General features: G+C 37.4%; 1 long non-coding RNA gene across 3 annotated transcripts; it reads right to left on the bottom strand.

The window, feature by feature from the left end:
• Positions 1-19,477: 19,477 nt before the first annotated feature.
• LOC138870182 (uncharacterized) lies at positions 19,478-23,825 on the bottom strand. Of its 3 annotated transcripts, none has more exons than XR_011400420.1 (3): positions 23,567-23,825; positions 20,986-22,604; positions 19,478-19,877 (listed from the first exon to the last, which is right to left on the bottom strand). It is a non-coding gene; the product is annotated as an uncharacterized lncRNA (long non-coding RNA). The 3 variants fall into 3 exon arrangements; XR_011400421.1 differs by lacking the exon at positions 23,567-23,825 and having other exon boundaries at positions 20,986-21,058; positions 22,506-23,457; XR_011400419.1 differs by lacking the exon at positions 23,567-23,825 and having other exon boundaries at positions 20,986-23,457.
• Positions 23,826-24,045: the final 220 nt, after the last annotated feature.

Below are 24,045 nucleotides of genomic sequence, written 5' to 3'. Positions count from 1 at the left end.
GATTGTTGTTGGAATATTTCCACACACACAAAGATAACTTGGAAAGGAACACTTTGAAATTTCATTTCCTAGCATTTCTGTTTTGTGCTTCGTTACTCTTTTTTCAATTTTTATTTTTTTTCTTATTTTATTTCGTCTCTTTTTTTATTTTATTTATTTTTTGGTTAAAGATAGACCAACATACTAATTATTTAAATAGTAAGAAATAATTAAAAATGAAAATAAAATAGCCATAAAGAATTTTAAAAACTACTCAATACTTATTAAAGGCTTTCAATTTTAAACTAAACTAAGTATATATATATATATATATATATATATATATAAACTAAGTGTATATATATATATATATTTGAAATCCTTCTTTTAATCTTTTTGGAAATTAAAATGCAAAGACTATTTTTATATTTTTCAATTTTATGAAAAGTAAGAAAACATTAAAAGCTTGATATTAAAACCCAATTAGCTAAAATAATATTAATTAACTTTAAATAATAATTATCATAAATAATTAAATACTAAATTAAAAGAAAAAACACACAATTTGACTAAAAATACAAAAATATGTTATTTTTTGTGAATTTTCATTTTTGTAAAACAACAATTTACTTAATTAATCTAAAAATGTAAAACTAAATTCTAAATGCAGATGCTATATTTTTGTATTTTCAATGCATTAATAAAATTAAATATGCACAAAATATGCAAACACTCAAGCAAATTGCACAGTAATTCCTAATAAAAAAAATTAATTTTGAAAATTCTTTTTGGAGTAATTCATGTGAGGCAAAAATCACATGCTCACAGGGTTCATATGAAAGCTCAGGTATGTTTTCTATACTCTGAACAATTAGAAAGATTAATAATTCAATAATGAGTAGAAGTCTTATACTTGTCAAATTCCTAGAAAATTCTATCTGTTAGCATTGAACCAGTTCCGTCCACCTAGAACTCTAAACCGTAGTTTTTGCCTAAAATCTAGGGAAGCCAAATCGAACATTCAAAATCAGAATTTTAGGTTGATTAGACCTCTAATTGACCACTGCAAAAGGTTGTCATTACTTTTTAAATGTGTATTTGTCTTTAAATACACATCAACTCTCCTGCCTTCATCATAATTTTAAACCGTCAAAAACGTTTATTCAATTTCACTTGCCCTCTTCTCCAAAATTCCCAAATTCTCTCAAGAAACCTACAATCATGTCTAACCCACAAGACAATCCTGGAACTCCTTTACCACTATGTCCTTCCAATTCATCCTCAACTATTCCTCCCAGTGCATCTCCAAAACCTAGACTACGAAGGGTGAAAATGCTTGCTCGAAAGACTGTAGCTTCTGGGGCTCTGAGGAAGGCTTTAAATGAAAGGTTGAAACCAAGCCAAGTGAAAGAAAGCCAAGCTCCAAATTCTGACTCCAGCTCTGAGTCTGAATCCTATCAATCCGCTACTGAGGGGAAAGGACATGGGTCTTCTGACTCTGAAAAGATTCAAGAATCTCCTTATGAGGTAATTTCATCTGTGATTGAAAATCTAGAGGCTAGGTTTGTTATGGTTGGACCAATTAGGGATGTTGAATTGCCTGGGATATGTAGGAGTGGAGGTAAAAAGAAATTTGAAAAAGAAAAAGAGATAGAGGGTGTATGTGGTGAAGAGAGGGGAATTGGGAAAGGTGTAGTGCGTACTATCTGTGGGGTTGAAGATGAAAGGGTAGAAGAGAGTGGCATGAAGTCAGGGGGAAGTGGTTCTGGGGAAGCTGTTGATGGGTTGGTTCATCTGAGCACACAGAGAGATGAACCTGTTCCATCTATTGAAGAGACCCTAGCTGATCTACTGAAAAAGGTTGGGGCAAGCTATGACCCAAAGAAATGCAGAACTCCCACAACAAAAGCCCCAAATGTTCTTAAGCCTTCCAAGAAAAGAAAGTCCTCATCCCCAATACCTACTGCCTCCTCATTGCCAAGGGGTAGAGCCACAAGAAGCAAGGTGAAACATAATGAAGCTGATCTACAAAGGGCCTTAGAAGAAAGTAAGAAAAAAAGAAAGGATAAAGGAAAGGGAAAGATTGCAGAATCCTCAGAGGCTATTGAGGAAGAAGAGATAGAACTGGTCCATCAAGAAAGGGGTACAACAGTGGAGGTTCCTACACCCAAGCCTAAAAGGCCCAAGACCTCTTTCAAGAAGTCTTCCTTTGTGCCTGTGACTGACGAACCCACACTAGCCAAGAGGACAAGATCTGTAGTGAAAACCAAATAATCAAAAGTTTCTGATGATGATGACTGGAGTGGAGAAGAAGAAGAAGAAAATGATTCTGAGAAGGAACATGACAAGCTTGCCATTTTTGGTAGAAGAAAGATTTTAAAGGGTAGACTGTTGAAGGACCTGGTGGAATCAGGAATGATGAGATTGGTGGATGCCTTAGCTGCTCAGGGATGGAAGGACATGGTCCTTCAGATGGATGGTAGGCTAGCCATAAATGAGCTGATTGAATTTATGGCCAATGCTGTTGTTAAGGATGGAGTTGTCAGTAGCCTGGTGAAAGGAGTCGAAGTGCAGTTTGATGCAGAAAAACTAGGAGAGATCCTGGGCATACCCTCTGAAGGGTTTAATGACTATACAAGGCAAATGTGGCCATGCCTGGACTCTCTCCCTACTGCCCTTGCAATCACCAAGAGGTTTTGTGATTCAGAAGAGGTGAATGAAGCCAGTGCTGTGCAGAAAAGTGAGATGAGGCCTAAGCACAAGGTTGTGTTTGAATTTGTCAACAAGTGCTTATTGCCTAGACAGGAGAAAAGGCACACTGCTAACTACATGGATCTGGTTCTTATGGAGTGCCTGGAGAGAGGAAAGCAAATCAATTGGCCTGCCTTCATTATCAAACTGCTAGACAGGGTCATAAATGGCTCCAAGGCTCATGCTACTCCATATGGCTTTATACTAACCACAGTTCTGGATAGGCTAAATGTGCCTCTGAAGAAATGGGAAATAGCCTCTAGCAAGGAACGCTTTGGCATCAAAACTCTTCTTGCCTGTGATTATCCAGTCAATGTCATCCCAATTGAACCTGGTTCATCCCAGAAGACACCCATCAACAGCAAAGTTAGGACTCTAGTTCAGGAATGTGTAGCCAAGGATGCTGAAATTGCTAGGCTCAAGGCTCATGTGGTGGAAGTGGAAACTGAGATGGATGGTCTCAGAACTGAGCTTGCCAAAGAAAAGAAGAAGAATGATGGAATTCTTCTCCAAACTCAAACCCAACCCTCCAGTTCCTCCAAGCCTTAGGACTCACAGCTTCTGTCTCCTGAACTTGTTCAGTACCCCAAGTGACCAAAATTAGGGATTTTTCTGTTTTTGCTCATGGTTTGAATGTTTTTCTTTCTTTTTGTGGATTGTAGGTGGCAATATATCTCTATCAATGATAACTGTTGTTTCTCTCTTGTTCAATGATTAATCTGTCCTTGATAGTTTAAATATGTTTGTTGATTACTGATGATTCCACCATGATTGCACTTGCAGTTGTCCCATTGGCCATGAGTATTTATTAAAATCTGGGTATCACACATCGTATGCAACTTTTCGATGATGCCAAAAGAGGGAAGAAATATTGTGTTTTACATATTCTGAAAATATGTGATATTTATAACCTAATTAACCTAGTCCTTGATGATAAATGAATTTTCTAAGTTTAGTTTTGATGGTTATGCTGAGTTCATACAGGTTCCAAATAAGTAAAAAGCACAGAGTTTGTCATTATCAAAAAAGGGGGAATTTGTTGGCCCAAGAACAAGTGAAGTTTTGAAGAATGACAAATGAACTCAGTCATGGACCAGGTCCATCTTGTGAAGCACAGTCATGATCAACCTATACACACGTGAAGGAGATAAGTCCTACTGATCAAGCAGTAATATCTCCCGATCTGATCGAAAAGGTTTCATATTAGATAAGGGGAGAAAGTCTCCTTATATGAAGAGAATAGAATCCGGATAAAAGATAGTGTTAGAGTTTGAGATCTTCATGAACTCTTCTACGATGGAAGTTCAGCAATTGAGTCCCAATCAAACTCTGATTACTAACCTATTAAATGACAGTGATTGTTCTCTTTTACAGGTATTGCACATATGCAGAAGTTAAACTAAATTGATCGCAAAAGAGCAAGGCGATTTTGAAAGCAATTTATATGTGATTTGAGTATGCACTCCTGAAGCTACTTGAACGAGATAGAAGAATCAGTTCCATTGTGTCTATCTTTTATTCTAGTTCAATTGTAGTAGGTGGTTAAAGTTGTACCTTTAAGCTTTCATAGAAGTAATTATATTAGGTACATAGAGTGTTCAAGTTATAGTTAACTTGAAGTAGTCGCAACAGTGGATGTTGTGTGTCACAGCGTGATTAGAGTTAATCCTTAGGTTTACAAAGAGTTTTTGTAAATGCTGTTTTGGCTCAGTGATTTTAGTGGAAGTTTGGGAAAATCCTACTGAGTAGTAGGTCGTGGTTTTTTCACCTTTTGAGCTAGGTGTTTTCCACGTAAAAATATCTGTGTTCTTTATTTTATGTACTTATTATTTTGCAAACAGTAGTAGTTAGAACACCTAGAAGAACCAGGTTCTTCTATAGCGAAAATTGGGTACCACACAAATCACCCCCCTCCCCCTCTTGTGTGGTATTGACGCTTAAAACATCACTTTCCACTATAGGTAAACATGTTTCCTTTCCTTTTTCAAATAATAAGTGTGAAATACCACTATATGCCCGCTTACTAATGTGCAAAAGTCATGAATGATGTGATACCGTACAACATGAGGGAAAAATGTATCTCTATGCATGTATGCCATATATGCATGCCAATGCCATGTATCTCAGAGATGAATCATGTACTCACACTCTCAGAATACTCAACCTCACTGTATCATATCGTCCACTCACCATAATCAACCACTCGGTACTGTATATGGCCCATACGGCCCAAGGAAAATCCATCCCGGAATATATACATCATTGACAATAAGTCACCCAGTACCGAAGAAAACAGGCCAATCCAGCCTCATGGAGAATATCCATCTCCATACCAAGGGAAGATCCATCGCTAAATATAATCAATACTTCGGATAAATCCATGTCCAGGGAAATCCATCCCTCAATAATATCATCCGCTCTCACTAGGGGTATGTAGACTCCGGAGGGGCTCCTTCAGCCCAAGTGCTATAACAAGCCAACAAAGGCATAATCAATAATCTGCTCCGGCTCCAATAAATGTCACTAATAATCAGGCTCTCGACCTCACTCAGTCATCAATCTCTCCAGTCTTACCCACGGGTTCACAATGTCATGAAAACTAACCCGGAACAATGATATGATGTATCATTAAGTAACAACTGAGACTGAGATATGATATGAATGCTTGAATGTGACTGAGTACAAAATATCAATGAATTTAATGAGATGACAGTAAGAAACAGCCATTATGGGTCCCAACATCATCAGCATAAAGCCTAAACATGATATCTATCATGATGTACATCTCATTTATCTTATCACATGATTAAAACAAAGATATCAATAAAATAGGGCCATTATTCAGTGCCCTGGAAACAACAGAGTCACAACTCACAGGGTACACGCCCACACGCCCGTCACCTAGCATGTGCGTCACCTCAACACCAATCACATAGCACATAATTCGGGGTTTTATACCCTTAGCATTAAGTTTAGAAGAGTTACTTATCTTTAGCAAGCCAATTCCTACACCAAGCAAGCCAAGCGAAGTCCCAATAATCCCATCACGTGCGTTCCGACCTCCGAATGGCTCGAAACGAATCAAAAACAACTCAAATACATTAAACAATACTAAAGGAATCAATCCCAATAAAAAAATATTGAATCTTTAATCAAATGCCTAAAATCGGTCAAAAAGCCCAACCCGATCCCGCACCTCGGAACCCGAAAAAACTCATAAAATCCGTCAACCCATTCAATTACGAGGTCACCCATACTAGTTTCACTCAAATCCGACTCTGAATAGGTATTCAAAACTCAAAAATTCATATTATGAAAGTTTAGGCCAAAACCACCAATTTCCTTTTTAAAATTCATCAACCAAAAGCTACAATCGAAAATAGATTCATGAAATATAACCAAAACTTAGTAGATAACAGTTACCCCAATTCATATGCTGAAAAGTGCCTCGAAAAATTACCCAATTTCGAGCTCTCCAACTCAAAATATGTTAAATGCATAAAACTCTCGTTTTAACAATGTTCTACCTCGTTTCTTGTACCAAGAGATCTCGAAACTAACTTTTGATACCTCCTATGGATTTCTTGTAAAATTCTAGTCAAGTTAGGCTCTTGAATCACTCCATTTGATCTTATATTGAAGGAGATATGTTGGTTTCAATATTTGAAATAGTGCAGATTTTTAAATACGCAGTAGTGACAATTTCATAATTAATCTGAAAAAAATCTGACAACTCAATTCTTAGTAAAATGACCATAAAATCCTCATACGATGTTCAAATTTGACGATTCTTTTTGCTATGGCTCCGTAATTACAATACGGATCTAATGCTTCAATAAAAACAGAAATTGAAGCTCATTTACTTAATGTGGTACCATTTATGCTTGAAGAAACTACGTTGAAACATAAGAAAAATGAGTGCAACACAACCCAAACCTATCCGAAACTCACCTGAGCCCATCGGGACCCCGTATAAACATACCAAAAGTTCTATATCATAATATGGACCTACTCGAGGCCTCAAAACAGACATAACAATATCGAAACGACGAAATGCACCTCACATCAAACTTAATGAACTTTCGACTTCCAAAAACTCACGCCGAAACATATCAAATCAACTTGGAATGAACCCAAATTTTGCACACAAGTTCTAATACATCATACGGAGCTACTTGTGCTCCCAAACTACCGAGCGAAGTGAAAATGCTCAAAACGATCGTTCGAGTCTTTACATTCTCCCTCACTTAAACATATACATCCTCGAACGTGCCCAGAGTTGTTTCAAAAGCCATCAAATTGCCGTGTAACCTCACTATGCACATACCCGAGGTTGATCCCATGTTACCCTATCCCATATAGATCTGATAACAAAACATGACTGAAATTTCTTAATCCAAACTAGCCCATAAGCCTTCGAATCCAATTTCCACATCCAAAACTTTCTATAAGATCAGAATCTCGCATCTACACAATGTATAAGTCTGAACAAGTTGTATCAAGCCATATAACTCAAGATGAAATCACATGATATACCATATAACTCAAACACTCATAGCGATAACTTCTAATCACAATAGCTGCCCAAAACAACCCAACACCGATATTAAACCTTATCAAACAGAGCCTCGTTCTAACACCTTCATATACTGCCAAAATTGAAAGAAACATGCATAAACTCATAATCATTCGTCAGACCAACAAGTTGTGGAACTCCCTCTCCTTTGATAGGAACTATAGCAAATTTCTTAGCCGATCAGTATCAACATCCTTCCAAATATACCGCAGTCTGATCCGATAGCACCCATTCTAGGTAGGATGACCTCATCCCATCTAACATAATCACTCTAGTGACATGACACATTAATACAGTCTAAAGCCGCAACTCGTGCAATTCGTGCACCAATAAGCAACATTCCAAATGTACTCAATCATGGAAAATGATTCAGACGAAGGAACTATCTAGCAAGCTCAACAGGTACTGTCACAAAGCAATGCTAAGAACCTATCACACACCGTATAACCAAAACACATAAATCTAACACAAAGGATCATGTCTCAACATAACTCCGCCATAATGTGTGACCCATCCAAACGCTGGTCCATATTATGTACCTCGAGCCACCCTGCACAAAATCAATAACCACGCAAAATTTTACATCAAGCACCCAAAGTGCATTATCATAACCACGGAGAGCAAATAACACAATACCATAATCAGAAAAGAGCAAATGCACAATCAATCATACAATACCCAAATACTGATCTTGCTCAAATTCCGCTATAAAGCTCAAATAAAACCGCACCATATATGCATATAACCAACTAATCACAACTCCTCGTGGTATAGAAGAGTAACTCATAGATCATTTCAGAACACGAATAAGCTCAACAATAACCAAATGGCACATCCCTCAGCAAAAGTTGTATGGAGCCAACCAATCCAACTCGCTGTAAAATACACATCCTAATTGGGCCTACCAATGGACCCCCAAATCAATTCTGGTCAACCACAAATAGATAAATAATCCTCCGAAAGTCCACAATGACTGAATCATAACACATACTATCACCAGGCTAGCTTCGGTCGGACTTCACAGTCTGCAACCATGGAACAATCTGCTCTTGAAAGCTCCTAGTATCCAAATCCATAGAACACATGAATCACCATATCTGATCCTAACTCCACCGCCTGAATGTCTAACACATCTCTCATACACGATCATCCGCGAGAAATACTTCTATAATTCTTCTGTGCCACAAAGCAAAATTTGAACACCAGTAGTCAATCAACTAGGAGAGTGCCGCAATACCAATGAAGTATCCATAAATCAAAACACATCCGCCCTTCTGAAATATATACTTTCATCGAGCCATACCAAATAGTAATGTTATTTATCTGGTCATCTGAAGCTGTCCATGTTACCTAAGGACTTATGACCTCCCCTTCAATACTGAACCGTGATTTTACACATGCAAATCTCAATCCTACACAACACACTGCATATACTATGTCATCATACGAAAAATACGAGAACTTCGCAATCCACTCCGAGTCACAAGCAACTACTCACTCAATTAGCCAAGAACTTTTCATTTGATTTCATCCGGAGAAAATCACTATACATCACATGCTCCTCACGCCAGTAGAAAATATACTCCTCGAACCATGGTAGAAACTATTGAGATCTCTTCGAAATCCATTTGCACATAATTAAATCATCATAACTAAATCTCTCTAACTCAACCAAGACACGCAGGTCACCAAAAACCCAAGAGCATTTCCATGAAACACCTGTAGAAACCCACCGCATCATAAGCACCCAAAGAACCGATCATATCCATTACCATACTGATCCAACCTACTACTAAACTGTCATATTTCTCTGAGTCCCTTCTGAATTACCTTCAAATTGATACTTCTCATCGCCATAATACCACAATCCTCAACCAAGACTTAACACACGAGACCCTAGCATAAAACCACACCGCCCTAAGCCTCATAAGCTGTTGAATGCTCTCTTAAGCACCCAAAAAGTACCATAATTGAGATGCCCGCTCTGAAAAGACTTTCTGTGAATTTAAAGTTGTTTATTTTTACCTTCTTGATACTCAATGTAGAATCCATACAAATATAGAAATACCGAGAGTCCCCACACCATCCAATGTAACCCTCCGATTCTAGCCATATACAAACCCGCAAAAATTCTCAATTTTCACATATAAATATTGAATTCATTAGAACCATTCCCGAGAGTCATCCATTCTGCTTAAATCTCAATTAGGCTGATCAAATGGGCCGAACGACCTGTGCCCCATTAGCACTCCAGCACCCAAAGAAGTAACCCCGCCTTAATGCAACCAGATAAATTTCTGCTCCATACACGTTACATCGTTCACTAATGACAACTCAAATCATTCCATGATTCTGATATACTCATAAATCCTAATAAAACTTATATCCAGAATTCCCTTTACTCGAGTCATCCTCGATCTCAACCTCTGCAAGTCATAACTAATTCACCAGTATACCTCAAACTGAAACCAATACAACACATAACCGTGCAATCAACTGATCAATAGAAAACTCCCCCACTTGGCTCAAATCCATATATCAAAACACACCATAACTCACAATACCCATACTCTATTACTGCCATAATGCCATAGTGAGATTCAATTAAATCCTTCATAAGCTCATGCAACACAAGCCATCTAGTACTTCAAATCATCTGCAAATCTTGTATTCACCCTTGTAATAGTCAAGCCCACTCTCATAAGAGATCCAAACTCAAATTACAACACGTAAAAGAGGACTCGCTACAAAACAATATAGGGATCACACAACTCTCAGGACACCCCGTAGGAGATAACCCACCTGCCTCGCCTCAATCTAACATATCTCTACACCCTTCTACCGTCACAAACATTATGCAATCACTTAATCTTTCTGAGTCTGAACTCATATCATGACATGACTACTTCACTCTTCAACTGAACAACATGAAAAGATCCTTCACCACACCCATAACTCGTGGCTATACATCAAATCAATATGGAAATCAAGCACCAAATAGTTTTTCCTACACCTCAAGCAGACCCTTCTCGTCACATTCAAATCATATGAACACATCTCGCGGTCACATCACACTCATCATGTATCCATCCAGCCACAAATTCCACTAATAGGGATACTACCAAATATATAAGTCCAAAAGTATGTGCTCACATAATCAACATCTCAGTGCTCAAGCTACAGTGAAAACCCAGCCTCAAGTCCTCCAAACTGGCCCGTCATCAGCATATCGAAATCACATATCGCACCTCTTTCATAGAATCACAAGCCGTCGATGCACAGTTGATACCAAGCGCTCACATGTGCATACAAATGCGTGGAAGGAATTCAAAGAGTTACGCTTCAAGCTGAATCAATGTCCCACGATAAGGAAAGAAAGATAGGAAGTATATCCTAAAATATTGTAGCCTCTCGAAGATAGATATGGACGTCATCATACCGATCCGCAAGACTCTACTAGACACTTTCTCATGACTTGTAGAACCTATGAACATAGAACTCTGATACCAATCTGTCACGACCAAAAATCCATTAGTCATGATGGCACCTAACCCAACCCGCTAGGTAAGCCAATAAATAATTATCCATTTTTATTTAACTTAATAATCCATTAAACAAAGGAATTATCTAAATCTTATACATTTCTCAAGGACTGGTAGTGCAAATTATGAGCTTCTAAGAGTAGAGATTTCAAAACTGATAGGAAGCAAATACATCTTGTATTTGAAAAGTACATAAACAGAGTTATATAATCTAAGGCTACCGTGAACAAGAGGCAACTACAGCAGAACGCAGGTACACCTTCAAATCCAGCAACTATCAAATGCAGCAACATCGACATCCGGATCTGCATGCAATGTGCAGGAAGTGCAGTATGAGTACAATCGATCCTATGTACTCAAAAAGTAACTAACTTAACCTCAGGTTGAAAGTAGTGACGAGCTGGAACATAGGTCGGGTCCAACACAAATAAGCAACAACAGTTCGTACAACGTATAGCAGATAAACAAGGAAGTACTCTTAGAGGTAAAAATGTTCAACTTTTACACAATTTCCAAAATACTTTCGCTTTTCAAGAATATCAGTGAAAACCCCAAATCCTTTATCAACATCATCGAAATATCATGAGATAGTTTGAAAACAGTAATTTTTCCTGAAAATCCTTTTCATTATAGGTAAACATGTTTTCGTTCCTTTTTCAAATAATAAGTGTGAAATACCACTCTATGCCCGCTTACTAATGTGCAAAAGTCATGAATGATGTGACACCGTACATCATGAGGAACAAAATGCGTCTCTATGCATGTATGCCATATATGCATGCCAATACCATGTATCTCAGAGATGAATCATGCACTCACACTATCAGAGTACTCAACCTCACTGTATCACACCGTCCAATTATTATAATCAATCACTCGGTACTGTATAGGGCCATACAACCCAGGGAAGATCCATCACGGAATATATACATCACTGACTATAGGTCACCAATAGCGAAGAAAACAGGCCAATCCAGCCTCATGGAGAAGATCCATCTCCATACCAAGGGAAGATCCATCCCTGAATATAATCAATACTTCGGAGAAATCCATATCCAAGGAAATCCATCCCTCAATAATATCATCCGTGCTCACTAGGGGTGTGTAGACTACGGAGGGCTCCTTCAGCCCAAGCGTTATAACAAGCCAACGAAGGCATAATCAATAATTTGATGCAGCATGCAGCCTGATCCCATAACAATCACTCAAAATCAGGCTCTTGACCTCACTCAGTCATCAATCTCTCCAGTCTCACCCACGGGCTCACAATGTCATGAAAACTGACTCGGAACAATGATATGATGTATCAATAAGTAACAACTGAGATTGAGATATGATATGAATGCATGAATATGACTTAGTACGAAATATCAATGAATTCAATGAGATGACAACAAGAAACGACCACTATGGGTCCCAACATCATCAGCATAAAGCCTAAACATGATATCTAGCATGATGTACAACTCATTTATCTTATCACATGGTGAAAACATAGATATCAATAAAATAGGTCCACTATTCAGTGCCCTGAAAACAACAGAGTCACAACTCATAGGGTGCACGCCCACACGCCCGTCACCTAGCATGTGTGTCACCTCAACACCAATCACATAGCACATAATTCGGGGTTTTACACTCTCAACACTAAGTTTAGAAGAGTTACAAATCTTAAGCAAGCCAATTCCGACACCGAGCAAGCCAAGCGATGCTCCAAAAATCTCATCACACGTGTTCTGGCCTCTGAATGGCTCGAAACTTATCAAAAATAACTTAAATATATTAAATAATGCTAAAGGAACCAATCTCAATCAAAAGAGATTGAATCTTTAATCAAAAGCCCAAAATCGGCCAAAAACCCAACCCGGGCCTGCACCTCAGAACACGACAAAACTCACAAAATTCGTCAACCCATTCAATTACAAGTTCACTCATACTAGTTTCACTCAAATCCGACCCCGAATCGATGTTCAAAACTCAAAAATTCATATTATGAAACTTTAGGCCAAAACCACCAATTTCTTCTTTAAAATTCATCAACCAAAAGCTAAAATCGAAGATAGATTCATAAAATATAACCAAAATCGAGTAGATAACACTTACCCCAATTCATATGCTGAAAAGCGCCTCAAAAAATTGCCCAATTCCGAGCTCCCCAACTCAAAATATATTAAATGCACAAAATTCTCATTTTAACATTGTTTTACCTCGTTTCTTGTGCCAAAAGATCCCGAAACTCACTTTTGATACCTCCAATGTATTCCTTGTAAAATTCTAGTCAAGTTAGACTCTTGAATCACTCCATTTGATCTTATATTGAAGGAGATATATTGGTTTCAATATTTGAAAATAGTGCAAATTTTTAAATACGCAGTAGTGACAATTTCGTAATTAATCTGAAAAATCTAACAACTCAATTCTTAGTAAAATGACCATAAAATCCTCATACGATGTCCAAATTTGACGATTCTTTTGGCTATGGATCCGTAATTACAATACGAATCTAATGCTTCAATAAAACAGTAATTGAAGCTCATCTGTTCAATGTGGTACCATTTATGCTTGAAGAAACGACGTCGAAACATAAGAAAAACGAGTGCAACACAACCCAAACCTATCCGAAACTCACCTGAGCCCATCGGGACCCCGTATAAATATACCAAAAAGTTCCATATCATAATACGGACCTATTCAAGGCCTTAAGACACACATAACAATATCGAAACGACGAAATGCACCTCAAATCAAACTTAATGAACTTTCGAACTTTCGACTTCCAAAAACTCACGCCGAAACATATCAAATCAACTCGAAATGATTTCAAATTTTGCGCACAAGTCCTAATACATCATACGGAATTACTCATGTCCCCAAACTACCGAGCGAATTACAAATGCTCAAAATGACCGATCGAGTCATTACAACATGGCATGTGAGACATAAAATAAAATTTCTCGAATTGCTACTATATGAACTTCCTTTTACTATCCTTCAACTCTCCTTAAAGTATCGTTGCTATTGGTTATAAGAAGAAGCGAAATGTTGTGCCGTCTCCTTCCCGAAAAAGAAAAAAAGAAAACAGAAAGGTCTAAATTCTAAAACCCTTAGTCTCGTTCGGAAAAAGGCTTGGGTTGTTTGAGAGTTCACGTGCAAGGCCATACTTTAATCACTTTAATCTCTCTTTGAATCACGTTACATTAGCAGGGGAAGTGCATGATGATTAGCCACTATTTAAAGATGTCTTTACTCTTTATTCACGGTTTAGGATGTATTTACTTTTTAGTCAGTGCTTAATAATCTTTTACCCGCCCGAACAAAAATACTACTGTGTTAGATATGAGTGTTGTGTAAATATTAAGGACATGGTGTCCTTAACTTCATGAATGTTATGTAAATGTTAAGGACTACTTGTCCTTAGTTTTTGAACTTATAACTCTAAATTTAGGACTATTTGTCCTTAACTTTCGAACTTGTAACTATAAGTTCAGGACTACACGTCCTTAACTTTTGAACTTGGAACTCGAAGTTCAGGACCACCTGTCCTTTTTATGTGCTTGTAACTCTAAGTTAAGGACTACTTGTCCTTAATTTCTGTGCTTGTAACTCTAAGTTAAGGACTACTTGTCCTTAATTTCTGTGCTTAGGACCAAGTGTCCTTAATTTTTGAACTTCCAACTCTAAGTTCAGGACCAAGTGTCCTTAACTTATGAGCTTGTTAATGTAAGTTGAGGATTAACTATCCTTAATTTATGAGCTTGTAAGTCTAAGTTAAGGACTATTTGTCCTTATTTTTGAACTTGTAACTCTAAGTTTAGGACTGCCTATCCTTAACTTTTGAACTTGTAACTCGAAGTTCATGTGTACCTGTCCTTAATTTCTGTGCTTGTAACTCTAAGTTAAGGACGAAGTGTCCTTAACTTATAGTATTAATATCCAAGAATTTATTCTAACTGCTTATCACTTCTCATTTCTGATTCTGGCTAATATTGCTTAAACAAAAAGTACAAAATCAAAGTATTTTTTACGAGAAAATTCAAGATTTGGATACATAGCACCAAGCATGCGAAGAACAAGATGAAAAGTAGACTCTTTTCTTATGGAGTAATCCTCTACTGTACCATTCTCCAGTTGCTTCCCATATTATCCGTATGACTTGAGAAATCGCCAGAAGATTCTCTAGATCTCAACTTCACGTGATCTCCGCTAGCTTGTGCATTAATGGCGGCAACTGCTCCGCATGTATTTCAGTTACCGGTTTGGTCGCCGGAGGTACACTGGCAAGGAAGAGAAATGAACACAAAAGAGATAGAAGAACGGGTAGCACCGGCTTTTCATATTAATTTTAATAGAATAGTTGTTATTTTTGCTCAGTATTAAAAATACTGGATAAAAAATAAATATCACTTTAAAAAGTGACTACCCCATGCAATTTTTATGCATTAGCACCCTTCGTGGGCTGCACTTTCCACTTAAAATGATTAATAGCCTTTTTGGCCAAGCTTCTTTTTGGCTAAAAGTGTTTATTTTGCCAAAGGCACTTTTGGCCAAAAATTGAGGTGTTTGGCCAAGCTTTTGGAAGGAAAAAAAGTGCTTTTGAGGAGAAGCAGAAGCAGTTTTAGAGAAGCAGAAAAAAGTAGCTTCTCTCCAAAAGTACTTTTTTTGAGAAGCACTTTTGAGAAAAATACACTTAGAAGCAGTTTTTTAAAGCTTGACCAAACACTAATTACTACTCAGAAATGCTTTTCAAACTAATTAGCCAAATACAAACTGCTTCTCACCAAAGGTACTTTTGAAAAAAGCACTTTGAAAAAAAGCACTTCTCAAAATAAGCTGATTTTTGCAGCTTGGTCAAACGGGCTATAAATAGGACTTAGATATTCACCTTATTAAATAAAAAGACTACACAGGCACCTTGTTGAGGTGGATGTGCGGGCACACTAGGATAGACAAGATTAGGAATGAAGATATTCAGAAGAAGGTGGCGTCACCCCTGTGGATGACAAGATGCGGGAAGCGAGGCTCGGATGGTTCAGGCACGTGCAGAGGAGAAGCCTTGATGCACCGGTGAGGAGGTGTGAGCGGTTGGCCGTAGTGGGTACGAAAAGAGGTAGAGGGAGACCTAAGAAGTGTTGGGGAGAGGAGATCAGGCAGGACATGGTACAACTGCAGATTTCCGAGGACATGGTCCTTGATAGGAAGGCCTGAAGGTCAAGCATTAGGGTTGTAGGATAGGGGTAGTAAAGTTTTCCTTACTTCATACCGGGGGTGAGGCAGGGTTGGATTATGGTTGATCTTAGATGACTTGCAGTTTATGTTGAACCCACACTATTCTTGTTGTTTATCTTAGCCCCGGGCCTTAGATTCTTGTTACTGTTATTGCATGTCATTCATCTATAAGTTTTTATGCTTCTGTTACTATTACGGTTTCTACTGGAGTTACTAATGAATTCTCTTTTCTTGTTTCTTATTTTATTTTCATCTTTCTGAGCCGAAGGTCTATCGAAAATAGTCTTTCTGCCCCTATCGGGACAGAAATAAGGTCTGCGTATACATTACCTTCCCCAGACCCCACTATGTGGGATTTTACTGGATAATAGTTGTTGTTGTTGTACACATGTGCCTTGCTGCTAGTCCTCTAAGCACAATATAAATGTTGGCTTGTCTCAAATTCAATCAGTTATGTATAATATAACCATAATATGCTGGTACCATCTTTAATAAGTTATTATATTATAACTAGATGGATCACACAGGCCCAACATATTTATAAAATGGATAAACCATAATCAAAAGTTCCCTATAGAACGTTGATATAATATGACTGTTTCTTTTAGGTGTAAAAGGTTGTGTCATATGACTTTTTCTTTACAATATATGATTAAACAATATATAAAAGTGGTGTCGTTCCAACAACCAACTCAGAGCCTCATTTACAGCATCTTTGTTCTAGCAAAAGGTTGTATCATTATTGATCTCTGGTTTGAAACCTTTGATGATAGAGAAGGAATTTCCAGTCTTATGTTGAAGGCCTGCAGCTGTGTGTGAATGTCTCAAATATTGAATATGATGGCAACTTCCAAGAAATTCGGTCTTCGAACCAATTGCTCCTACTAGATCTGCCAAACCAGTTAGGAGGTCACGCACTTACCCCCTAAGGCTGCAGCTATCAGTATCTAACAGTTCAACTCTTTGTATATATTTGATTTACGATGCACATGCATTACCATTTGTTGTTGCTGAAAATATATCAATTTCTTAGTTCTAGTCCACCATAAGGATATAAACACTCTACCTATATCTTTTTAATGACTATCACAAATTCAAATATGGAAGTTAAGTACTCCAATTTATGTGAACCTATTTCTTTTTTGGTCCGTTCCAAAAAGAATGAACCCTTTCTAAATTTGGTAACAATTTAGCTTAAAGTTACAACTTTACCCTTAATGAGAAGCTTTTATAACCACACAAATACTCTGGGCTCCATTTGGACTTGTTTAGGACCACAAATTCCAAAAGTCTTCATTTTTTTCTTAAACTCCGTACCCAGTCAAACAGGTTCACATAAATTGGAACGGAGGGAGTAGTTGTTTTCATAGTCGGCTTTTATCTATATTTGCTCGACTTGCTATACATAATGTTGTTAACTAAATTAAACACCTGAAAAACAGGTGCTCAGATATAACCAGAATAGAAGCTCTTTTTTTCCTTTTGAAAAGTAAATGGTTTGTGGGGTGAGAGAGACTTTAGCTCTCAATCTTAGAATCACTCTTTACATTAACCAAAACATGTTAATACAAATTAAGACATGAAACTAAATGAAGATCATATCTACCATCTTGCGCACATTGATACAAAGAGAAGAACATATTATTAAACATTAAGAAAGATAACTGTCTGGTGAAGATCTCTCAAGTTTTATTATATTTTCTTGCAGCCCTTTCTTCATGTCCGAAACCAATAGGAACCATCCACTTCTTTTATATTTATATACAATATACACTAAAACCCAGTTAATAAAATATCATGACCGGCTATATATAAAAATTTAAAGTAACAGAAAAAAGTTTCTAATAGTTTACTGAGAAAACAGAAATTTCATTTCTTACCTCTTAATATGAGTCACCAAAAATTCACAATCAACCAGACCATGCATCTGAATGACATCGGTGTTGCATAAATCGCTTAACAAATTCATCTCCTGCATTAACATATTTAATTTATAGTTTTATACCACGAAAATAGAGAGCGACAAGCAAGGAAGCCAAGCTCCCAGGAAACATGTTCCTAGCCTGGCCTAAATGGCTGAATGAAGAAGAGCGCCCAAGGAGATTTCAAGATCCTCTTGCTCCGCCTATCATTCTACTTCTTATTCTTGGGGGTTATAGAAAGAGAGCGCATTAAATTTGTCAGTATATTCTTCGTCTCACCTACATCTCATATTTCATACGTTCACCGCGAGACTCATGAGTCAAAAGAAATAAAGTAATTTGAGAACTAAAAGAAAAGGGGGGAAAAGGACATGCAAAATTTGTCTCTCGTGAAATGCAAAATAAACATTTGTTTAACTTCTGAATGAGGGACGCGCAAAGAGTAAAAATATTCAGTAAATGGATATAAGATTAATTAATTAGCGTATAGTATTTGGGAAAGATAGGCACAAGCATTTTAGAACTCTTACATAGAATGAAGCAACATCTCCACTTTCCTGTTCATTTGCCAAACCAGCAAAGGCAAGAAGCAAAACACAAAGAATCATGTTTATTAGTTGAAACAAAAACGTATATTTTCAACAATTGATTTGTTTATTTAGAAAGTATACGGCTTAGTCCAAGATGAACTAATGACCATGCCACAATTAAAAAAATATCATACTACAAATAAAAGAACAAAAATACATGAATACTAAAGGAGACAAGAAACTTGTGGAGCAGAAACATCACAACAACAACAACAACGGCCCAGTATAATCTCACAAGTGAGGTCTGGGGAGGGTAATATATACGCAGACCTTACCCCTACCCCGAGAGGCAGAGAGGTTGTTTCCAGAAGACCCTCGGCTCAAAAAAGTAACAAGAGACGTATAAACATTACGTATAATATAATTAAGCATATCGAAACAATTCAAAAGAAATAATATAATATTACAGAATCTCATTAGTCCTCATGTTTCATATATGATATACAAAACATTAGGAGATACCCTTGAGCAATAAATATAAAGTTAAAGGGAAGGAGCTCGTACCAAATAGAGTCCTATAGACCTCTCCCATTTCCTTGACATCATGTTAATTTCTCCTACTTTTCAAAACTTTTTCTAGCATCAATATATTCAGTTATTTCTATTTGTTTGCTAGTTTTTTATTTTTATCATATGGAAAGTATCTCTACACTATCAAGTGTATTTAGTTCAACCAATATGAGCGAGCACATGAAACAGAAGTTTTAGGAAAGTAAGATCAAATGCATAGCTTCCTGTCACGACCCGAAATTTTCACCTTCGGGAGTCGTGATGGTACCTACTCGTGGAAGCTAGACAAGCCACGAACTTAGAAATCTTTAACTCTTCTGTGTTAATTTTTTTTTACAACTCATTTTAACAAGTGATAAACACCTACATGACAGAGGAATATGAGATTTAAACGGAAGTCTTAAATAAAAAATAAAACCAAAATGTTTCGAAAGTCAACACATGCCTCTACCCAGAAACTGGTGTCACAATATCCACGGACTACTAGGAGTACTACATACAACAATTTGAAGGAAAAATAACACTGTTTGTCTTGGATACATGAGATAACAGAACATAATAAAAGATAGAGGAGACGCCGGGCCTGCGGACGCTTGCAAGGCTACCTCGATGTCTCGGTGGACTGAAGGCTGGCTTCCCTACTGCTACTGATCAAGTGCCACTCCGGTAGCTGCACAGAGTGCAGAGTGTAGTATCAGCACAACCGACCTCATGTGTTAGTAAGTGTCTGGCCTAACCCCGACGAGGTAGTGACGAGGCTAGGACCAGACTTCAGATAAACCTGTGCAGTTATATAATATATATTAGAAATATAAATCGGTAATAACAGTTTTAAAGGGAGGGTGGGGGGGGGGACATGCTTCGGTGAAACATATCAATTCTATCAGAAACTTAATAAAGTACGAAAGAACACTCGATGTCTACAATCAATACAATAACAATACTGTTGCTGCGCGCAACCCGATCCCTTATCATTTAACATTGTTGCGGCGTGAAACCCGATCCACATATATAACTGTTGCGGCGTGTAACCCGATCCAATATAATATCTATTACGGCGTGCAACCCGCTCCAATATAATATCTATTGCGGCGAGCAACCCGATCCACATATATAACTGTTGCGGCGTGCAACCCGATCCAATATAATATCTGTTGAGGCGTGCAACCCGTTCTAAATATACAGTCAACAATAATCATAATTAACCGTCCCAGCAATGGATCAACAATAGACTACATTATCCCGGCAAGGGAACTCCACAATACATACAAGTATATACGTCCCGACAAGGGAGAAACAGCCATAACCAAACTTGTTCCAACGCCTAATTATCTAAACTATAACTCAACTAGTTTCAACATCTATCTACCTCAGCTATAACTACAATTGTTACAACACCTAACTACCCAGCTATAATCAAACTTGTTACAACACCTAACACGAAGAATCATCAACCTGAGCGTCCGTAATATCAATTAAGAACACAATGTAAGGGAACCTCAACTCAACAATAGACCGGCAAGGGGCAACATAATGATTTCTTCTCTTTCTCACTTTTACTTCACAATTCACTTCACAACTCGAGCCAATGCCCTTAAATTTCGATTATCACTTATACTTTCACAATTTGTTATACAACTGGAGCCAACGCTCCTCAATGTTCATAGGTTACAATTCTTTCCACAACTCTACACTACAAATAGAAATCTTTACCAAAGCATAAATAATACAACGAGATCATGAAAATCACAATATAAGACTCACGGTCATGCTTGACACCAACACATAGATACTCGTCACCATGCCTATACGCCGTACTCAACAAGGAACAAATAGCAAATAGGACACAACTCCTAATCCCTCAAGCTAAAGTTAGACCAAACACTTACCTCAATTCCTCGAACACAACTCAAGCTTCAATTATAGCTTTACCCCTTGATTCCTCCGCCAATTCGCTCGTATCTAGCCATAAGTTATTTAATTACATCAATAAATGCTAAATGAATAAATTTGAATGCATGAAAAATGAGTTCTCCAAAATTTTACTCAAAAAGTCAAAATCACCCCCGGGCCCACGTGGTCAAAACCCGAGGTTTGAACCTAAACCCGATTACTCATTCCCCCACAAACTCAAATATATAATTTGTTTTGAAATCGGACCTCAAATCGAGGTCCAAATCCCCAATTTTTTGAAAACCCTAGGTTCTATCCAAAACACCCAATTTTCCCCCTGAAAATCATTGATTTGAAGTTGAAATCATGTTAAAAGATGTTAATGATTGAAGAAAACTAGTTAAAAATGACTTACAATTAATTTGGAGAAGAAAAGTTGTTTGAAAAATCGCCTCTTATGTTTTTGGGGTTTTGCAAAATGAAAAATGACTGAAAATCCCGTCTATTTATACCCCCCCCCTCGGACCCCCTGTACGGACCAAACAAAGTCGAGTGCGGCCGCACAACAGCGCCCTGTGCGGACCGCACAAAGCCGATAGCGACCGCACAGCCTTCACCGCGCTCCGCACAGCCATCACCGCGCTCCGCACAAGGTCGACCGAGCACCGCACTAGTGGGTTCAGAGACCTACAATTCTAGTTTTAAGCCTAAAACATCCCGAAACCTACCCGAAACCCACCCGAGCCATCGAAACTCCAAACCAAATGCACACAAAACCTCAAGAACATCCTACGGACTTATTCGTGTAATCAGATCATCAAAATAACATCATGAACATTAAATTAAATCTCAAGATCAATGAAATCTTCTCAAAACTTCTTTAAACATCAACTTTGCAATTTAAGTCCAAATCACGTCATATGACATCCGTTTTTCACCAAATTCCACAAAAATGTCTTAAATCATATAAGACCTGTACCGGACGCCGGAACCAAAATACGGGCCCGAAACCATCATGACTTTAAACAATTTCAAAAAATAATTTTCTTTAAAAATTCATTTCTCGGGCTCGGGACCTCGGAATTCGATTCCGGGCATATGCCCAAGTCCCATATTTTCCTACGGACCCTCCGGGACCGTCAAATCACGGGTCCGAATCCGTTTACCCAAACATTAACCGAAGTCAAATTAGCTCATTCTATAATCAAAACTTATCTTTTTTCACAGATTATCATATTTAAGCTTTCCGGCTACGCGCCCTAACTGCGCACGCAAATCGAGGTGACTTTAAATGAGATTTTCAAGACCTCCGAACACGGAGTTTCATTTTAAAACAAGTGATAACCTTTTGGGTAATCACACTTCCAAAGCTCAAACCTAAGATCAAATGCCAAGCTTCCAAAGCTCAAACCAACAAGAAACCATCGATACCAAAATTAATAGAGTTTTTCGAAAAAGCGCGCTAGTGGACGAAGGCCTCCTAGGGATAAGAAACATACATAAAAGTTACATATACCTTACCTCCCGCGATGCAACTTGGGAATAACGCAACTGACATAATTCATATGTCATCTACATACTTATAGTCCATAGTCCTGAATTTACCTCAGTGGCCCTACAAGAATAATGCATGACATGTTGGGTTCGCCAGACAGGTAGAGAAAGAAGCATAATCCTCAATAATTTGCTAATTGAGGAGGAACAAAAATACTTAATACCACATACTAATATCTTTGCACGCCCAAAATCACAAAGTGCTATCTCATGTGTGTGAAAAATTTACCAACAAAAACAATATAAGCCACAAACAATCAGAACCGAAAGGCTAGAAGAAAAGTGATAAGAAAAATATATTATCAGACAATCAATCATGCAAGTCTATTTAATCAATCACGGTTAACTATACCTTACAGCTCAATATGATCTTCAAAATGCACTTATGAGACTAAAATTTCACAATACTCTAACCAATATTCTTAAAGCATGATACTTCTGATATACACATGAACAAAGGAATAGGAAAAACAGCTTAATGGACAAAAATATTCAATAGCACGAACACTCCTAAGAAACAAGAAATGATTGACTCAAAAATCAGATTTCACCTCCAAGTGCAAACAAAAATAATTTTAAGGAAAAAATTGAACTCAAGCAACAGTTTGTCCATATAATCAAGATTTCTTCGAAATAGTTCAACTCCAATAAACTAATTACTTTCGAGAAATTAACTTATATTGCTCTTTTAAAAGAAAATATCAGATTTACTGATAAAACTCTTGAGCGAAACTGAGAATTCATTTAAGAAGCTATTAATTTCAAGCAAATCTATTCATTAGAATCAAAATTTGTGCGAAAACATAAAGTTCATTAACAAAGTATTCAAATTAATCAAAATCTCAAAAAAAATAACAAAGAAAAAATAATAACTTTGAAGAAGAGCAAAACCCAGTTCAAGAATACTGGGGGGGGGGGGGGGGGGGATGTAAGTAAAATTGCTCAATTGTGAGGGATAAAAAAACACAAGAGTAAATTCGTCAAAATTACCAACATGCACGAAGAAATTAAAATAAAAATTACCCAAAAAACAGCAGAAAAGCTAACATATACCCATTAAAGTCCAATTAGGAACAATACAGATGCATTTGACAAAGTAAGAATAGAGGAATACTCCCAAGAATGAAAAAGCACAACTCAAAGACAACTCGAAAACAAAACGAAATAAAAAAAAAACACTTTAAGTCGCAAAGAGGAGCAAAAGAAATGAATCGGATGTCAGCTATGATGAGTGAAGGAGTGTTGATTTTGGATTTTACTATCTGGGTACATGAATTAAGAGAGTGTGTGGGAAATAGATTGAAATGAAACTGGAGAGGAAGTGAAAGAAACTGAAGTAGGTGAGAGTACACGTGGTATGATGGAAAAAGTACTATAAGACACGTGTAAATTGGAAAAGGATTACCAATGAAATTAGGCCAACTTCACCGTACAATTCATATATCCTTTTGTACAATAGTGGGATGCTGTGTTCTACACCCTTAAGACATTTATATAGAATA

The sequence above is a fragment of the Nicotiana sylvestris genome, chromosome 6, assembly GCF_000393655.2.
Source record: "Nicotiana sylvestris chromosome 6, ASM39365v2, whole genome shotgun sequence".
In the NCBI taxonomy this organism is placed as follows: domain Eukaryota; kingdom Viridiplantae; phylum Streptophyta; class Magnoliopsida; order Solanales; family Solanaceae; genus Nicotiana; species Nicotiana sylvestris.
The sequence above is the reverse complement of the archived record's forward strand: the minus strand, read 5'-3'. Positions and strand labels throughout refer to the sequence as shown.